Source organism: Megascapheus bottae, chromosome 19 (genome assembly GCF_031878675.1).
Source record: "Megascapheus bottae isolate mThoBot1 chromosome 19, mThoBot2.hap1, whole genome shotgun sequence".
In the NCBI taxonomy this organism is placed as follows: domain Eukaryota; kingdom Metazoa; phylum Chordata; class Mammalia; order Rodentia; family Geomyidae; genus Megascapheus; species Megascapheus bottae.
The window spans coordinates 45,297,440-45,307,481 of record NC_143527.1 but is presented as its reverse complement, the minus strand read 5'-3'; positions in this window follow the sequence as shown (position 1 = coordinate 45,307,481).

Here is a 10,042-nt window from a genome sequence, read left to right as displayed (position 1 = left end):
TCCTGCTATGTGTGATCTGAGCTTCCCCATTCACAGATCCAGATGATGCAGAAGGGACTTTTTAATTCTAGGAGTTGACATTCCACAGGTCAGCATGCTTTATCTGCTCATAGATTCAAGACATATTTGTTCACATAGTGAATAATTTTTGTTATTGTCCTTCTTTTGGTTGGTCATGGTGCTTGAACTCTGGGCCTGGGGCCTGTCCCTGAGCCCTTTAGCTCAGAGCTCGCACTCTACCACTTTGAGCCACAGTGCCACTTTCCGTTTTCTGGTGGTTAATTGGAGATCAGAGATTCACGGACTTTTGTGCCTGGGCTGGCTTTGAACTGTGATCCTCAGAACTCAGCCTCCTGAGTAGCTAGAATTACAGGCACATTCCCTGGGAATCATATGTTTTATTAGCTGAAAACTAAAGATTTCTTTTAGTTCATTTTGGGCTACTATAATAAAATACTCAAGGATGGGTACTTCATAAGTAAGTATGTGATGTCTAAACCCTTGGCTGCCTCTGTCCTGGTGCAGGCACCCTGGCTGCATCTCAGTGCGATAAAGAAAAGAGATTTGCAATAGAGCAAAACCTTTATACAAAAGGCCATATAGTAGGACGCTAAATGAAAGGATCGCTAGGATATAAAAACATAAGCCATATAATGAATGTTTGTTGTTCTTAAGGTACTATGTTATCTCTCATCTCTTTTGCTGTCCCTTGGTTATCTTGTTACAGTATCTCACTTTGTTACCTGATATATCGGATATATTTGTATTTGGTTATTTGAAATTGGATAGGGAAGGGGGGAAAACAAGATAAGGGGTGGGTCCCTGATGGCAGATGCAGGAGTGGCATTCAGGCTGAGGCTATGGCCAGTAGCACAGTGGGAAGAGTGGACAGTGAGAATGGGAATGCAAAGATTTTGAGTGGACATCTGATACATTCAAGTTACTGAAAGTTACAATGACGTGAAAGATCCTCTGGCTACATACCCAAGGGAAGAGGTTAGAGGCCGGGAAGTCAGCCTGGAGGCAGTCCACACATCTTGGTGAGGAAAATTGTCTTGTAATTAGGGGAAATGGTAGTAAGGGAAGAATGGTTCCCAGGATCTTCAAGGTGAATTCCAATAAGTTTGGATCAGATCAGAGAAAGAGGATGGGGAGGGGAAATTGGAGATCCCTGTTTGCCCAACACTTGGTGGGGGAACTGATGTCAGCTTGGCATGACAGGCGTAGCTGACTTGGGTGGATCAAGAGCCCAAGATGTGATGGTCCATTTCACACATACCTCATTTGAGGAGGAGCTACAAGTAAAACAAGGATTTGCAAGCAAGGGCTCCATATGCAAGGTGTGCAGAGAACCTGGTGTCGCCAGCATGAAACAGAACCCCTTGCACAGAGAGCCCTGGATGTTAAATTTCCCTAGCTGTTTACTCTCTCTTCAGACCCATGAGTTCTGGGGTTTGATTGACAGCTTTGCTGTCAATCAGCATTCACTGAGAGACTAACAGAAACAGGCCACACACTTCTGAAATGTACTTCCCCGCATAGCTAGAATTATAAGTATGAGCCCCTGTGAACTGCCTTTGAACTGATTGCTTTATTTAAAATTTTTAATTTTAGCGATTGAACCCCAGCCCTCATTGTCTAAACTATGGCTCTTTATTTAATTACTAACAATAGCGAAAAGATTTCTCTCATTATTATGTTTTTCTTTTTTTTAAATATATATCATTTGGGCAATATTCCTTTTTGAAAATGTTATTGTATGGGTAATGTACAGAGGGGTTACAGTTACATAAGTCAGGTAATGAGTACATTTTGTTTTGAACAGGGTGTCCAATATTTTAGGTTAGTCATCTGCCTACTTATTTTGAAGATGTATTTATCACAACCTCTGCAGTTCTATTTGAAGCAAATATATTTTCTTAGTTGCCAAAGTATTCAATTGCCAGCATTTAAATATCTTAATTGCAATTCTAGAAGCTGAAGATGCTTCATTCTACAAGCTAGAATTAAGTGTTCCTGTAAGCTAGGTAGAGGAAGTTGGGTATCTAGAAAGAAAAGACTGAAAGTAGAAAGAATTAAAAATCAACATGTGGATTTTACTCACTTCCCTAGTAAGGTAGGACCAAGGAGCTAGGTAGTCACAGAAGAAGTGGCTGGTTACCATTTAACACTCTCCAGATTACCTTCTGGGTAAGGACCAAAGCAGAGGATGCTTCCTTACCATGACAAATTTTCCTCTTTGGGGAAACTGGCATCATTTCCAATCTTGATTTCTAACAAGGTGAAAGGGCTTAGTTTCAGATGAGTGACTGGAATTTTCTTTCTTAAATGTTATTTATTTATTCATTCATTTTGAGGGGGTAGGCTCTCTTTATGTATCCCAGACTGGCTCACACTCTGGGTCCTTCTGCCTCAGCCTCTCGAGTGCAGAGATTACAGGTATGCATTACCACACTCAGCTTAGTGGCAAGAATATTAGTGCAACGGGTAACTTTAACAAAAGAGTTTTTTTTTAGCTTGCTCTGTTGGGGCTCATGTAGAAACCTTGCTCAAAACAATACCTCCCTCCATATTGTTCATGTGATGCATTAATTCCCTATGGCTTCTAACACATTGAATTTTCTGCTGTAATGAGTTGTAATCAATTAATTGTAAACACCACTGCCCAAGTAGACAAGGACTGATTAGGTGTAGATGCAACCTCTGTTTTAAACAAGAGTTGCTATTTTGGCAGTATTTAGTGTAAGAATATATCACTGGGAAGGTTCCACTTCCTCTTTATGTATCTAGATCTGATATTTTGATTTGGCACCCCACTCACTTTGTGGAAAACATGGAGAAGAATTCTTTGGATACAGAGCAGTGTACTTTGTGAATGTGTTCAGGTAGAGTTGTTTAATTCTCTCTCTCTCTCTCTCTGTGTGTGTGTGTGTGTGTGTGTGTGTGTTTCTTTTGGTAGGATGAGAAGAAAACTGTATTGTATATCTCCAGTATCACTTGGTTTTTGTTTTGTGAGAAGAGTTGAACTATTTTTGATAACAAGTGTAAATGGTGGAGAAATGGTGAAAAAAAGAATCATCTTTGATCTTCCTGTTATAAAGTTTCTCACTGCTGGTTGACTTTTAACAGAAAAGTGAGCGGGTGGCTGAGGTAGATGACATGGTGGACTGCTCAGGAGTTCCGAACGAGCTTGGCTGCTTTCCGAGGTTATAGAGAACACCAGTCCCCCAGAAACCAGCTCTCTCTGGCAAGAAAAAAAAATTCTCACTAAGTTCCAGAACCTGAAAACCATTACAGGCTTTGGTTTACAGGAATTGTCCAGAGTTAACTGTGGTCGCCTGGAGGAATGGTGGGGCCGGCCCTGCTTGAGACGCAGCACTGCCTGGGGGATGGAACATGGACATTTGTCCACCTCCATCATTCAGACGTTGTGTTATCTCAGCAGATGATGTCTACATGCCTGCTGCTCAGGCCCATGAGTGACCACAGGTCAGACCTGCAAGATGAACTTGGGTATCCTTGGCTGGCAGCAGGAGACAGGGAGCCTGCTGATGAGAAATTCTGTGGGATCCTTCTCAAAGGCAAGAGCCAGAGGTTCCATGGTGTAAGGTACTTGTAGGAGGGAGGTAGTAGAGGCTGGATGCCGCTGCTGGTGTTATCAGAATGTCCTGCCTCATTCTTGCACATTCAGGCCTATGGGGCCCATATCCTTTCCATATGTTAACATGGGAGGGGCAGGTTCCCAGCCTCTGATCTCCAAGTCTTAGACCAGAAATTTCCTAAGTTCTCCTAACTGAAAGCAACACCATTGGCTTTCCTGATTTCAAGTGTCTTTGTAATTGAATTGAACCATACTGCAGGCACCGCCAGCCTGTACATGGAACTGGCATGACACTAGTCTTTGTGATTGGTGGGCCAGTCCCCTAATAACTCTGTCCTCTGGTATGTGGTTCTGGTGTCTCCTGTTGTTTCTGTCTCTGAGTCAGAGGGCAGTCACAGAAGCCTTGGCACTGATAAGCAAGGACTGCAAGCAGACACAAGAAGATCAACGCCAGCAAACAGCTCAGAATGCTGTATGCGGGCACAGTCCTCATTCCACTGTGGAGGACCAGGTTGTTAAGAAAGATAATTCTAGAGTTCCTGCTGTGTGGGGGAGGGTTGCATGCATTGTCCTGACTGTAAAGCAAATGAGAGTCCCATTTGATGAACCAGTGAGCTGTGACCTAGAGCTACTGCAGGGTGTAATATTTCCTGGCTCAGTCTGACTTGGCTGGCTAATTTTTCTCAGGCTCCCCTTTGCATTCATCCTCTTTCCCAAGTCTTTGGTTGCTGATCTTTTCTTCTGGGATCGATCTCAAGTGGCCTCGGTCACCCTCTGTGAACTTGGCCCAGCATTGACCATTCCAGGTACTTCAAACCCCCACTTTCAGCGTGAGCCCCCCCACCCCAAGAAAGTTAACCTAAACAATGCACTGAAATAGCTGCACACGAATAAACATTTATCATTTTATTCCCTCCCTCCCTTCCTTCCTCTTTTGTTGCCAGTGCTGGGTCTTGAACTATATAGCTTCATTTTTTTGTGGGTTATGGGGCTTGAACTTGGCCTGGGCACTGTCCCTGAACTCTTCAGCTCAAGGCTACCGCCCTGCCCTTGAGTCAAGCCCCACTCCACATTTTCTAGAGGCTTATTGGAGATAAGAGTCTCAGGTCCTTTTTGTGCCCGGGCTGACACAAAACCTTGATCCTCAGATCTCAGCCTCCTGAGTAGTTAGAATTACAGGCATGAGCCACGGCACTGGGCTTAGCTTCATTTTTTTTTTAAAGCTGGTACTCTACCACTTGAGCCATTCCTCCACTTCTGGTTATTTGCTGGTTACTTGGAGATAAAGATCTCACACACTTTTTCTGCCAGAGCTAGCTTTAAACATGATCCTCAGCTATCAGCCTCCTGAGTAGCTAGAAGCACAGGCATGAGCTATGAGTGCCCAATTCATTTCCTCATTTCTTCATGGAAAAGCAAAAGGGACAAACCATATGATTCTAACAGGGCTTTAAATTTAATCAGTAAAATAGATAAAGCAGTAAATGAGCTCATTTTTAAAAATAGAAAGCACAAAACTGGAAATTAGGAAATTATTATAAGAATGTTCTGCTTTATGCTATGATGACTTTGGAAAGCTAAATGAAAATTAGAATTGTCTAAGAGAATATTTATTACCAAAGTTCAAACTCCAGAAGTGAGTACTATGGGGACTGATAAACTTAGAAAACAGAAATTTGAATTTCAGATGAAGATTTTTCTTAGACTTAAGTATGGTTTATGATGTATTTGAGATCTACTTTTAAAAAAGTATGTTTTCTCTGAAATTAAATTTTATTGGATGTCTTGCATTTTGTCTGGCAGGTCTGCTATTACAGAGAAGCATTAGGAATTTTCCAAACACTTTAAAAGTACCAAGGTGAAAATTTTAAGGTGAATTATCTAAACTAAGTTCCAAGAACACTTTCAATTCTATTTAACCTTTTATTGTACAAAGGAGTACACATTCATTTCTATTCAGCTGCAGTGTGTCTATTGTAGTAAGCATTTTCTTGCCTGCTGTCCTTCATCCTTTAAACTGACACATGACTAATATAATATGACCAACTGTGCAAAGTTGGGTCCTGGGTGTCTCAACCACAGGATCTCTCAGCACTGGGGACCTTTTTATAAAGTACTATTGGCTGCATCCTAACCTAGACAGTTTGAATCAGAATCTAGAGATGAGGGTTGCTGAACACAGGAGAGAAGGAAGAGAGAGGGTGAGCCTCATATATATTTGAACTGAGCACTAAAGGTTAATAATCACTGATGGGCTAGTACCCAGCTACTCCGAAGTCATAAATCAAGAGGACCAAGCCCAATCTAAGCAAAATATTAGGAAGACCTGTCTCAACTGACAAGCCACACTTGGTGGCTCTTTAAAACAGATAGAGGCATGAAGATTGCATTCTTTTTTTTTGTCCTCAGCAGAAAACAAAACTGAATCTGAGGCCCACCTAAAGTAAAAGAAGGCTAGGGATGTGGTTAAAGTGGGGGAGTAGTGCTTGCCTAGCAAATATGAGGTCCTAGTATCACCAAAAAAAAAAAAAACACCTCACTAAAGCTTCTCTCAAAGTCACGGATACCTTTTTAGTTTGGGTTGTACTGGGGTCTGACTCAGAATCTCATGCTTGCTAGGCAGACATTTTACTGCTGAACCATACCTCCAGACCTGACTTTGCTGCCTGAGTGAGTATATGGGCAATTTGCCTTCGCTGGACTTGACCGTATTGAAGGGTGGAGATTGCCACTGTGTCTAAGAAGGCGGGGATGGGAGGAGGTCTCACAAACTGGCCTCAAACCATAATCCTCCCAAGTTCAGCCTCCCATGAAGCCAGGATGACAGGAACACGCCTCAGTGCTGTTTAATCATGTAAAATGCAAGTCTACTAAAATATATGGAGCAGTATCTGGATTACTGGGTTATGCTTCACTTTGACTCTCTGAAGGTAACACTGTAAGCAGCTTCTTAAGTATTGTTCTTAGAAATGTTGAAGATGGAGAGAGATTGATTTTATGCTCCCAAGTTTATGATTCCAGATGATATTCATATGCCTATTGGTGTTTTGAGGGAGATAAAGGGGAGAGGGCTGGAAGCTGAGATTTATGCTCTCCATTGAGACACACTAGTGTATTTACAGAACTCTCCACACCGGAATATGGTAGGCCTCTCTTTTATTTGTGCCTATTTGTATACCTTTTAAGAAGTGTAATGGGTTTTCAGGCAGGTCCTATGTATTGCTTATCAGATTTGTACTTAGGTGTTTTATGTTTTTATGATATGGTAAATGAGGTAATAGGCTCCATTGTACTTTATAGCTCAGTGATAATCTGTTTATTGAAAAGTCACTGACTATGGAGGTGAATTGAATTATCTTCTGTTGCTAAAAGAACTTTCCCCAATTGAGTCTTTCCAGGATTTTTTACTTACACAATTATTGTCTTAAAAGAAAAGAATGTTGAATTCCATCTGAAATACTATACTTGGATTTTCCTCTTATCTAGTGACCGTGAATAAAATAAATAGTATGCTTAGAAAAATGGCTTAGTGGATGAGGCTAAATGAAAGGGTCTCCAGGATATGGAAACAAGACCTTTATCTTGTGTGATTGTTGTTCTTAATGTACTATGTTATTTCTCTTCTCTTTTGTTGCCCTTTGGTTAAATGCATAATGTTACAGTATCTGACTTTGTTACCTGGCACATTGTATATACATTCATCTGTTTATTTGAAATAGGAAAGGGAAGGGAGGAAAATAAGATGATTGGAAGGGGTAGGCGGAGGGAGATGGAGACAAAAACATGAGAAGGGGTATCAGTGTGTGAGAAGTAATGCACCTACTATCTGTCGAATATAACTGTAACCCCTCTATACATTAAAATTTTTTTAAAAAAGTGACAGAGTGCTTGAAGCATGCATGAGGCCTTAGGTTTGATTCCTCAGTATTACATTCAAAGAAAATGCCAAAAGTGGCGCTGTGGCTCAAGTGGTAGAGTACTAGCCTTGAGCAAAAGAAGCTCAGGGGAAATGCCCAGGCCCTGAGTTCAAGTCCCAGGACTAGCAAAAAAGAAAGAAAAAAGGATGAAAGAAGGAAAGACAAAAGAAAGGAAGAAAATGAAAATGAAATGGGCTTAATTGTGATGTTTACAGAAGAGAACATCAATTAAATCAAGGACATAGCTAAGAATTAGCTACATAAAATATTTGGGTAAGTAGGATGTGGGAAATAAGAAAAATCACAGATAACTTTAAAGGATCACTTTTAGTACTTTTTTAAATTGCATTTTTAGTAAAGCAAATATTTCCCCTAGGTCACTTAATATCATAGTAAACATTTTAATATATCTTTTCAAAGCAAATTCATCTACATTTTTGTCATGGTCAAGTTAATCTCATTAGTTTATAGCTTTATTAAAAAATGTTAATTTTTTCCAGTCCTGGGGCTTGATCCAGGGCCAGGGCATTGTCCTTGAGCTTTCTCAAAGCTAACACTCTTCCATTTGAGCAATAGCACCACTTCTGACTTTTTCTGTGTATGTGGTACTGAGGAATTGAACCCAGGGTTTCATGCATTTCAGGCAAGAAGTCTACCACTAGGCCAAACTCCTGGCTTCTGCTTTGTTTGGTTTTGTTTTTGTACTTATATGTGGATTTAAATTTAGTTTACAAATTTGTAAGTGATTATGCTGGGTGGTGTTTGCAAGTATATACAAATGTACTAACTAAAATATGGTAGAAAAGGTAGATCTCAAATAGAGGAATTCCTTAGAAAGTCAAAAATCAAAGTTCAGAAAATGTAATAACATGAAGCAGGGACTCAGAAGGATGGGGCTAAGGGGAAAGGAGTAAATAAAGAGGGGAAGAGGAGAATGTAATCAAGGATCCAAAATTAAGATAACTGAGGGAAGGTGTGAGTAGGAGAGGGGTGGATGAGAATGTTGGAAGGGGTATATTGATCAAGATGTACTGTATCCATAAACTGGATATGTGCGCACGCATGTGTGTGTGTATATGTGTGTGTCTTTCTATGAGATGAAGTAAAAGTAAAAAGTTGGGAAGACACTACTTCATGAAGGTATCAGACCTTCTGAAATGCTCGATCAAAATTTCTCAACTATTACAGTCTTGTCACAGTGCAGAAAGTATATAATAATCCTGAGTTTGGTTTATTTACTTAGCTGTATGAATGATCATTCGTTGTATGTGCAGAGACAAAATACTGTGTATGGTTAGTAAGTGTAGTGAATAACACACAGAGACACTCAATAAATATTTGGGGCCTGATTAACTGCACTTGTTTTAAGTGGTACTTTGCCCACTTCTCCATAGAGGAATTTTTATGAAGTAGTTCTTTTCTTGTCACTGATCCCCACATGCCTTTTAAAATAATTACTCTGGGAGCTGGAAATTGTAGCTTACATTTATACTCCTAGTCACTCAGGAGGCTAGGAACTAGAGGACCATGGTTTGAAAGCATCTAAGGCAGAAAAGTTCTTGAAATTTTCAAGTGGAAAAGTAACAGCCATGAGCCAGAAATCTGAGTGAGAGAACAAGACTGATTTCAAGCCCTGTTACTTGGAAGGAATTTTGTGCAGTTACCAAGGCTCATACTATTTGTTCACATCCTCATCCAAATGTAGCCTTCACTTGGTTTGGATTGGATCATGAAGATTCTGGTCAGCCCAATGACATTTAAGATGATAGTTCCCTACTGTAATATGAGTTACTCAAGAAAGATAGTACCAGAAAAATATTGGCTGATATGGGTAAGATTTATTTAAAGCAAGTTATTTTATTGATAGGTCCCATACTAGGAGTCAGTTCTAAAAACAAAGAAACAAAAATCTTAATTAGTCTTAAACATATTTTCATTTCCTACATAAGCCACTTTATAACATACTGAATTATTGTGTTCTCAGCCTTGGGCAAAGTGGTACAAATATTTTTTTAATGTCTCAGAGTGTTTACACCAAGAAATATGAATCAAAAGGGAGAAATAAGTTCAGATAGAAGAGGAAAAAAAAAGATGAACTAGGTCAAATAGTGAAATCTTCAAAACAAATAGCCAGATGAGACACAGTACATGAGACACAGTGCTCTGGCAACATCTTTGTGCCAGAACATTGAATTCTAATTTGCCTAAACCCTCTTTGTTAGGAATTTGTTCTGTGTAACATTTTACAAGCCATTAACAAAAGAGCCATCTCTGGAGCTCAGAGCCAGCAGAACTCCTGTACTTCTGCATTGCATCACTCAGTGGCATTCTGGGTTGTTTCTACCTTGTGTCCTGGCGATATACTTTCTCAAGAGTTAACATGCACAAAGAGTGCATGGCTTTCACCAGGCACAGGCCAGAGAGCTGCGAGCCAGCAGCAGGCTTCTAAAGGATGAGGAGAGAGGTTTTCTCCCACCAAAGTCTGTGCAGATGTGTGGCAAGGAAGGCTAGAAACAAAGTAAAA